At 36.7% G+C, this 10,863-nt stretch overlaps 1 protein-coding gene across 1 annotated transcript in view; it reads left to right on the plus strand.

The window, feature by feature from the left end:
* Positions 1 to 156: 156 nt before the first annotated feature.
* DISP1 (dispatched RND transporter family member 1) overlaps positions 157 to 10,863 on the plus strand; it is a 182,211-nt gene continuing 171,504 nt past the window's right edge. Inside the window, exon 1 of the mRNA XM_006171971.3 lies at positions 157 to 321. The gene's annotated coding sequence lies outside the window, so the exon portion shown is untranslated. The remainder of the gene's footprint in view (positions 322 to 10,863) is intronic.

Below are 10,863 nucleotides of genomic sequence, written 5' to 3' on the forward strand. Positions count from 1 at the left end.
ATAGTTTACAAAAATGTTTTCCCATTCTGAGTGCTGTCTATTCACATTAATTACTGCGTGCTTTGTCATGCAGAAATTTCTTAGTCTGACATAATCCCACTTGACTATTTTGGGGATTATGGATTGTGCCTTGGGAGTCTTATTTAAGAAGTCTTTCCCGGTGAACGCCGACCGCACCAGGCGGAAGCTGGGCTCTGGGCCAGGATCCGAGAGCTCGGACTGGAGATTTCTGAGAGAGCAGACACCATCTTATTCCTGTTGAATTATATGTCATAACTCAAAAGGCACATATCAGCTGTCTGAAGCGACTTCATTCAAAAGGTAATTTCAAATGTTGAAAGGGTCATTTATTCTTTAATTTTACTTTTGTTATTTTTGTATCTTTGACATAGATAGTAGTCCTCTTGAACTTAATTGTAGTCATCCAGACAAGAAGATATACCAGTTATTTTCTCTCTGTACTAGAGTTTGCTTTTTTCCCCCTTCTTTTTTAAAAAAAAACTTTGGTGATACAGTTGATTTTTCTAAACCTTATGACCACTATTATTCTATATGATGTAGACATGGTGAATTTTAGTTTATATTGCTATATGACATAGATAAAGTGGAGAAGTTCTTGTCTTGCAGAAGTTTTAAAAAGTTTTCTCAATTGGGGGCCAGCAGGTGGTGTGGTGGTTAAGGTGGCGGACTCATGCATGGACTGACCATGGATTGAGTCTCGGACCAGATGGCTTGCTTTCTCGCTTTCCCTCTCTATCTGGTCAAATTAAAAAATAATAAATAAAATAAAATAATTATTTTAAAAAAAATTTCCCCAAATGATTTTTATATGTATTCTGTTCAACTACAAAAACATCAGGTGCATTCAGATAAACTGGAAAGAAGTTGTATGCATTGTTAAATGTTATACTTCTTTTAGGCAACTTTAGTAATTGCTTGAAGAATCAGTTTAATTCAGCGGACTTCCTGGATCTTGTCTGATTGTGAAAAACCTTGACTCATGAGATAGAAGGAATAAGGTGTTTCCTTTTAGAGGCACATTTGGTTCTAGGTTCTCTTAGTGACATGAAGGTAAACACAGTGAGGAAAAAAATAGACTTAGATTCTTTTATTCTTATGATGTTTATAAGTCAGCACGCTAGAGTTTAGAAATAGTAATACAGAGAAACTATTGTGGCACTGAAGTTTTTTTTCATTTAGCTTATGTTGCTCCAAAGACAGCATTAATTGGTTAGTTCTCAGTAAATGTATAGAAATGGTCATATATGACCAAACATTAGGGGATTAGTGCTTTGTTATTATGTGGGGAAAACAATGATCATCTTAAACCATTTAATATCTGGAATGACTATGATTAGGACAGGACAGACTTGACTTTCTCTAGAAGATAGACTAGGATAATGAAAAGAACACTTCAGTGAAAGACCTAGGATCTCTACTCGCCCCTTCTTTCACTAACTGGCTTTGGGTCTTAAGTTCATTTAATCACTGCATTTTAGTGGCTGTCTCTGTAAAATGAGAGTTAGAATTAAATATCAAGGTCCATCTACCTATATATGGAAAGAAAGTTTGTAATAAAGCAGAGTATTAAAGAAGACAGCCAGGACTATTTTGTTAGAACCAATCCAGTTGAACCACATTTAGCAAGAAATTTTAAAAAGTACACACACATACACACACACACATAGTCCTCAATTTCTGATGGTTCAACTTTTGGTTTTTCAACCTTGTGATGGTGTAAAATTGATAGGCATTCAGTTGAAACTGTACTTCAAATATCTATGAAACTATTTTGTTTTTTACTTTCGGTATAGTACTCAGTAAATGACATAAGATATTCGGCACTTTATTATAAATGGGGCTTTGTTTTAGATGATTTTGTCCTACTGTAAGGCTAATGTAAGTGTCCTGAGCATGCTTAAGGTAGGATTGGCTAAGCTGTGATATTGTGTTGATTAGGTGTTTTATGCTTGATCTTAGCCAAAAGGCCGAGATGTGATTGGTTAGTTCTAAATGCATTTTCAACTGTGGATATTTTTAACTTAGCTCATGTTTATTGAATGACAGTATTACCAGCATACAGCCTTCTCCTTAATGTGCTATTACATTTGTGTTTTTTTTTCCTGTACCATTTAGTTTTTTCTTTCTCAGTGTTCTTCGACTGCTTTGAGATTATTCTCATTGTCTTTGTAGTTTCTGCATAAGTTGTCTTGATAGGATGTGTTATTACTGAAGATTTTTCCAAGTGATGATTAATGTTTTTAATCATTTTCAGAAAGTTCTTAGCAATTATCTCTTCAAGTATTCCTTCTTCTTGTCTGCATTCTCTTCTTGATGTGATATCCCATCACATCAGGTTGCTGGACCCTCTCATCCTATGCTTTATACTTCTGAATCCCATTTTTCAATCTCTTTAGCTCTGATCTGTATTTTGGGTAATTTCCTAAACTCCATGTCCCTTTTGTTTTAAATGCTAATTATTTCTTTATTTGTGTCTACAGTTTAACCTAACATGTATTTTTTTTTATTTCAATGCTCATAAAAATCCATTTGCTCCCCAAATCATCTTCATTTTTTTGTCATGTTTTATATTGTTTTTTATATGTTTAATAATTTTAAGCAAAATTTCCATCTACACTATTAGGTAAAGGTTTTTGATGTCCAATTCTATTGATTTTTGTGTCTGTTATTCCACTCATGGTGGATTATTTTTTATGCTTTACTGTTCTGGATCATGAGCTTATCTTCAGTGAGACTTTTTTAAAAAGGAGTTCTGTGGGTTCAGAGTAGTTTTACATTTACTTCTACTACGTACTTTAGGGATTTTAGCATGGTATTACTTTTTTTTCCAAATTTCTGAACCTGAATTTCTTGGGTCATGTAGGTAATATACATTTTTTTAAAAACTTTTCCTTAATTTTATTTATTCATTCCCTTTTTTTTTTTTTTTGCGCTATAGGGCATGTGCGCTCACCAGAAAGACAGAGACAGAGAGACAGAAAGCGAGAAATCCCCCCAGGGGGGATGGCCAGGCCACAATCCCTTCTCCTCCATTCTCCTCTTGGGATCTTGGGCATGCATGCACACACGCCCAGCGTGAGTTTAAGCCACTGGGTCCGGGACTCACACCGTGGTTGACTACAGGGAAATCCAGCGACATAGCCATTACGCAAACTGCTGGTCCCTCATTTACTTATTTTAATTTGACCAGAGAGAGACAGAGAGAGAGAGAAAGCAAGCCATCAGGTCCAGGACTCGAACTGTGGTTGGCCATGTGGGAGTGTCCAGCGCCTTAACCACCATGCCATCTGCTGGTTACCAATAATGTGCATTTTAACTTCAAAGAAGGCTGGCCTACAATTTAGGTTCTCTTTGTAGATTTTTTTTTGGGGGCTGGGGGGGAGGTTTCCATCTAGACCTCAGGCTAAGATAAGTTTCCTTGATGGAGAACTTGGTTTTATGAGGGCGTTTTAGTTCTAACTTCCTGTCTCTCCGGGTGGAGGCTTCATTTTCGGTCATTTGCTAGGGTTAAAATTCGGATGTCTTGGTTATTAAGACTGGCACATATCCCCAAGGTAACTACAATTAGTTCATGCGTATTGCTCTGATTTTCAGTTCCTGTCCTTATTTTTAGCTTGAGTATTTTATTTCTTACTATCCTTTTAACGGCAAGTTTATTTCATTAAACATTTTGAGATGTTTGAGGGTGTCGTAAGTTGACCCTCAGTAATAGATAAAGATTTGAGGCAGATGTTTGCCTGCAGGAATTCTTTTTTTTTCTTTTTTCTTTTAAGGCCATCCTCTTGCCAATACTATCTATAGGGAAGAGAACAATTGTGAAGTGGGAGTGAGCACAGGGAAAAGCCAGTCCATATAACCAAGACTTCCGCCAGTCTTATGGGGAACTCTGGGTTTTTTGGTTGTCCTTGAGTTGCTGGAGATGAGGGTCTCCATCTGCTGCCAGGGAGGTCTTTTGTACTTCACCTTCAGCTGGTGGTTTATTATTATTATTTTTAAAAATAATTTTATTTCAGTCTCTGGTGATTTTTTTTTTTTTAAACTCATTCATTTACTTTAATTTGATCAGAGGGAGACACAGAGAGAAAGAGAGAGAAAGGGAAAGTGAGAAAGCAAGCCACCAGGTCCAGGACTTGAACCGTGGTTGACTGTGTGAGAGTATCCAGCGCTTTAACCACCTTGCCACCTGCTGGTCCCCTCAGCTGGTAATTTAATCAGTCTCAACCTTTTGCTGTCTTTGGCCATTGCTTCAGTAGCACCCTCAAGAGCCATCCATTCAGTAGTTGTTTCAATTACTGCTTTGTCCTAACTGCTCCAAGCCTAAATGTCGTAGCCACTGGGGCATTCCCTTTGTCCTGGCATTTCATCCCAGATCACTAGTGGTGAAGGTTTTAACAGATGTACTGCAGCACGCCAGTGCATTTTCCACACAGGATGGATGGTGCTTTGGGTGAGGGCAGTCCTGGAGCCAGTCTCAGCTAGGAGCCAACAGTAGCCAAGATTTCCAGCAGCCAGGGGATTGAGTCCTTAGGGGCAAGATCTGGGCAGGGCAACCCAGGATCCCCTACAGGGTGTTTGCAGATGTTTTTGTGTGCCTTAATGCCAGGGAAAATGAGCTAGTCCAAGCATGTAGAACATGAATTCTTATGTGGACTCTCCTAATAAGTAACAAGTTTGGATATGATTTCTTTGAGTTATTCATGTCTTCATTTTAGCCATAAATTTCATTTTCAAATAACTGTATAAATTGCTAATCATATTGCCAAAATGAGTGATGATGATGTTGAGATAAACCTAGGCATTATTGATTTATTACTTTAAGGAGTGGATACTACTTTTTGATGTTGTGATATAATTTCTATTATTAGGAAGTTTTATAATAGGGTATCATATTGTCAGCTTTTCAAAAAAGTACGTTTTAAAGAGCCAAATCTTGCAGCTTTACTGATACTCAGGAAAAAGAGCCAAAATACATACTCAAAGATAATATACATCTGTATTTTTTTTTTTACAGTTTGAGATATATTTCATATATCATAAAAATTATACCTACTGCACACATACAGTTCGGTGGTGTTTGGTATATTCGGAGTCATGCAGCCATTACCACATCTAATCTAGAACATTTTAACCCTCTGAAAAGAAACCTAGACCCATTACAGTGGTCATTCCTCATTTCCACCCTGCTCCCTTTCCACCCTGCCCTCGGCAACCACTAATGTACTTTCTGTCTTTATGAATTTACTTTTCTAGACATTTCACATAAATGGAATCATCCAGTATGCAACCTTTTTATAACTGACTTCTTTCACTTAAAGCTAATATATTTTTATTTCTCTTCTTATTAATCCTAGTAATAATTCTTTCACTTATAATAAGTGAGAGGTAGAACATAGCTGAAACATTTCCAATATAGCCATATTGCTCCAATAGCTGCGAAGAAGTTTCTAGCTATGGCAGCAACAGTTAGGGGGGCTAGCAGCTATTTCAGTAGTTGATGAATTAATAGTAATGTGTGAAGTAATCAGTGATTTATTCATTCACTTGTCCACTTACACTGACTTTGTAGAGGATGGGAATGGGATGGCATATATATATATTTCAGTCTGCTCTCAGGGAGAACTTCATTCCAGATGATACTAGGTGGTGTTTTTGGCTTTTTTTTTTTAAATTTTTAAAATTTTTTATAATAGCTTGAGTTTTGGCTGTGATTCAAGTGTGTTTAAGCCCATTCCTTCTTTTGTTGTTTAATTATAGAAGTACCTATCATCACCCTGGTTATCTTAGTACCGTACATTAGCTGCTTACAAGGTGTTGATCAGAATACTAAGCATGTCATATGAATGAATTGTTTTTACATCTTTGTCAAGTAAATGGTATCATCTTCATTTAGTTTTAATCTTTTTTTTTTTTTTTTTGGCCAGTGGGCATGTGAGATTGCAGATGGTAGTGGGAAGACAGAGAGACAGAGACACTGAGAGGGAAAATGGTATGCTGCAATCCCTTCGCTCCATTTTCCCCTCCTTTCAGGATTTTGGGTATGCACACATGTCTGGCATGTTTTTCAAGCCACTAGGTTTGGGATTTGAACCATGTAGTTGGCCATGTGGGATCCAGCTCAGTAGCAATGGGCCGCTGATCCTTATCCCTGCTTTAGAGATCAGAAAAATGAAATCCAGAGGTTGAGTAACATGTTTCTGACTACTAAGTGGCATTCAAATTAAAATCTGTGCTAGCTTGAATATTTATACAATTCAGTATTCCTTTATGTATAGCTACTTGTCTGTTTCTTGCTCATTCTTATATGTCAGTATTTCTTAATATTAGTGTTAACCACTACATTGCTAACAAAACTTCTGTGTCATGAGTTGGCTGTGATTCAAATGATAGCTTCATGCACACTAGTGGAGCTGGCACCTGTATGCCCTACAGCCAAATAGCAGTGTTTCTACTCAGGAGTGTGACTGAAGAGCTCTATGTCCCCAGTTTATGTATTAATTGCATTTCTGATTTTTAAGCTAACATTTATTGGGTGTTTGTGATGTGTTTTTTCTGTACTAAAGGCATTATCTTATTTGATCATTTGAACCTTATAGTAACCTGTATGAAAATAACTTTAAGTATGTTCATTTTCTAGATAAAGCGGCTGAGTCTTTGAGAAGTAACTTGCCCCAATATTTATAACTATGAAGTGACGGAGCTGGGATTTATACCCATGTATTCTGACTCCAGTTCACATTTTTTAAATTTTAATTTCTATGGAGTGTGTGTATGCTTGCTAGGAAGAGGGAGAGAAAGCACTCCCCAGTGGGGCGTGGTCATGTGGCCATGTCGCAGTCACTGCCTCCATTTCTCAATGCATACATGCACACATAACCAGCATGTGTTCCCGACTATCGGGGCTAGGATTTGAACCACGGTAGGCCACATGGGATAACCACTAGGTGATAGGCTGGCTCTTCTAGTTTACACTCTTGAAACACTGGGTTACACTGGTTCTCTGTCTTTGAACATTGATAATAGTCATTTTTACTTACCTTTGGTGAATGTGGGCCTCCATTCCTGTGCTACTTCTTGTTTCTACTTACTGATATTTATGTCTTCCTATCATGAGTCTTGGATTTTTAGTTTTGACGGAATGGTGGATTGATAATTTCATCTTAGTAAGAATATTTCAAAGATGTCAAATGCTCAATCAAGGCAGTTAAAAATGTTTTACCATTGCAAAAGTCACATATTTGCTATACACAAAGGGGCAAAACTGTTAAACCTGTTGATACATCAGAAAGCTATAGTATTTGACATAGCCTCTATTTTTTTAAAATAACTATTACATATTTTGGATTGATTGGATTTTGAAATAGAATAATTAATGAGTGATTTGGAAATATTTATTTAAATCTTCAGTAGCTGTTCTCTGGTCTCTTATTACATGCAATTTAGATGGCTCTCTATTAAATTTTAAAAGGGCTGCTTTTGGTCTGTAAGATATGGAAAGAAGAAATTTCCATTTAGTCTGTAGAGGAGGTGCCTATTCATAATAATACAAAACAATAGTGAATATATCTGTGCTATTAACTTTGCATGCATTTGCATGGTTAGAGAGAAGAAGCTAAAAAAGGCACCGTAGGGAAGTGAAGAGAAAAGTGAGAAACGATGGTCTAGAATAAACAGTGTTGTCAATGCATTTAGATAGTCCTATAAAGCAGGACTCTCCTGTACAGGATATGTCTAAGTTTCTATATACTGTATATTTTTATATTCTGAATGCTAGCCTTCTTTAGATAGGAGACAATCTGATCAAATTGAACAAAACCACAGCAATTGCATAGCATGTATTGATTTTATCTCTAAAATCTGTCTTGTGTGATATTTAGAGCACTCAACATTTATATATAAATTTCTTCGGTGGGGGAGTACCATTGACAGGGTCTTGCTATGCCACAGTTCTCTCCTTAGCCTTTGTGCACAGGCGTTCAGGTGAATACAGGGTCTGAACCTCGGACATCCCTTATGGCTGCAGTATAGCAAAACAGTGCCTGACTAACTGTGCCGCTGTGACTGAGCCTAGAGTTTCCATAATTAAAAAAAAAATGTTTTCTGTATTATGAAAGAGATACCTAATACACTTGTTTTATTTCATTTTTATTAATGGATAGACTGTTTTAGAGCAGTTTTAGGCTTACAGAAAAATTGAGTGGAAAGTGCTGTTTTTCTATGCCGCCCCGCCCCCCTGCAGTTTCTCCATTATTAACCCCTTGCAACACTTACTGCAGTTGATGGACCAGTAATGATACATTATGTTTAACCAAACCTATAGTTCGCATTAGGATTCACTCTGTGTTGTACATGTCTGTGAGTTTGACAAATGTGTAATGTCATCTCTCACCCTCACAGTTCATCCAGGATAGTTTCGCTGCCTCAAAAATTCCCTGTGGGGTTCTGAAATGAAAATAAGTCTTTTTCTACCAGACTTTCCAGTCTGACCCCTCTGAGAAGCCAGTTCACATTTTCTTGTGTGTCTTAGAATTGTCTTGCAGTTTGGCTTTTAAGTGAAACAATGAATTTTAGGCTTCTTTCCAAATACACATATGCAGATTTCTCGTATTTTTCCAGTGTCAGCATAATAAACAATCTTGGAACTTCTTAAAGGAAGAGGTTATTAAGTAAATGTGAGGAAAAGCCCACAGTGCTTTTCTTGTGCAATTCTCTGAGAAGAAATAAGCAGATCTAATACTATACAGTGGCTTCACTTTGGTATGGAAATTGATTGTTATAACCTATAATTTAAGCTTTTAGGACTATTGAACACGTAATAACATGTTATTAACTGTAATAGAAGATGAAACAAGTGTTCTGACATATGTGTATGTATGTATTATGTTCATTTCATAAGTACCTTTGTCTAAGTAGAAAAACTTTTACTTAGTATTATACAATACTTAATAACTACTCATCCTTGTTATTTTAAACCTTTAAGCAGCCTTCATTGATTATGTGATTATATGCTTTTCAAAAAACAGGTGTATTATCTTTGCTCTGAAATATGGAGCTTGAAAAAAAATGTATTATTAGTCAATGAAATTGTAAGGGTGTTTCATGAAAAAAATTAGACATTAGTTTAACCTTGATATAAAATTGTAAGAATATTTATCAAGAGAAAATGTTTTTGGAGAGTCCACATTGCTACATGATAAATTTTCCACATGTATTCATTTTATAAATAAAAGTTACTTACCATTTAATTGACCTGGTAGAATTTTTCTTTTTTAATGAATTATTTGATTTTATTTATTATTATAATTATTTTAAATTTGCTTTAGGGCATGTGTGCTCACCAGAGAGAGAGGCAGAGGGTGGGTGGGTGTCCAGCGCCTTAACCACCACGCCACCTGCTGGCCTGACCTGGTACATTTTTAAGCATAATTGTGAAAGGAATTGAACTTAGTGACAACTCAAATAAATAAACGTGTTTTTTGCTATTTTTTTGTCTTTTTTTTTTTTTTTTTGTAAGTTTACTTGTTTATGTAATGAGTCAGAGTGAGACAGAGGTAGAGATACAGCTAGCCTGACAGTGTCCCAACACTGTGATCCCTCTACCCCCAAGCTTTTGCCAGCCTGGATCGAGGACACACACAGGCCTAGTATATTCAGAGCAGTCTCTGGATGCGAACTGGCAACCTTTCTACATAGGTCTGCCTCACAAAGCATCTTGTTTTACTGCTGCGCCACCGTCTGCCCCTGACTCCCAACAGCTGCTGCTTATTGTATGGAACGTAGCATGCTTTATTAGAAAATCTTGTCATAAATCTTCTTTCCTTTTTTTTTTTTTTGTATTTTTCTTTCATTTGCACCATGAACAATTCTGATGATAGGAACTTTTAATTCTGATAACATGACGCATTTAGAGATCAATTTATACTCATGTTTATAGCAGCGTTAATCATAATAGCCAAAGGAAGAAGCAACCAAAATATTCATCCTCAGGCTTACTGGGTAAACACAATGTGTTGTATACATACAATGACATGTTATTTACTCAAAAAGGAAGTGAGTTCTGATTCATTGTTACATGGATGAACCTTAAGGATATTATGCTAAGTGAAATAACCCAGTCATAACAACACAAATACTACTGGGTTGTTGAAAAAGTCATGATGTAGTTTTCTATTTTTTTAATGCAGAAATGTGTCATGACTTTTCTGACAACCTAATCTGTGCTTCCACTTATATGAGATGAAGTGCTTGGAGTACAGTGGTGGTTTCTAGGGACTGTGGGAAAGAGGACAATGGAGAGTTATTTAATGGGTATAGAGTTTCAGTTTTGCAAAATGAAAAATGTTCCAGAGATTGTTTGCACATCAATGTGAATGTATGTAACACTGCTCAACTGATATAACCTAAAAAAGGATTAAGATGGTAAATTTTGGGTTGTATGTATTTTACCACAATTAGAAATTAAGAAAAAAATCAAACCAATTTGAAGGTAAACAGATACAACTGATTTTGTCCAGTGGTGTAGTCTAGCAAGGCATGGATAAGTCTGGTAGTTGGAGAGGTATTTCCTAAGAAGGTATTGTCTCATTTTTTGGGACCAGCAGTTAGCGTAATGGCTTTGTCGTTGGACTCCCATGTAGTTGACTGTGGTTTGAGTCCGGACCTGGTAGCTTAAACTCACGCCAGGTGCCTGTGCGTGCCCAAGATCCCAAGAGGAGAATGGAGAAGAGATTGCAGCGTGGCCATCCCCCCTGGGGGATAATTTCCCGCTTTCTGTCTCTCTGTCTCTCTCTGTCTTTCTGGCAAGCGCATGCGCCCTATAGCAAAAATCTCTACAAAAAAAAAAAA

This window comes from Tupaia chinensis, unplaced genomic scaffold (genome assembly GCF_000334495.1).
Source record: "Tupaia chinensis unplaced genomic scaffold, TupChi_1.0 Scaffold150175_1, whole genome shotgun sequence".
Lineage (NCBI taxonomy): Eukaryota > Metazoa > Chordata > Mammalia > Scandentia > Tupaiidae > Tupaia > Tupaia belangeri.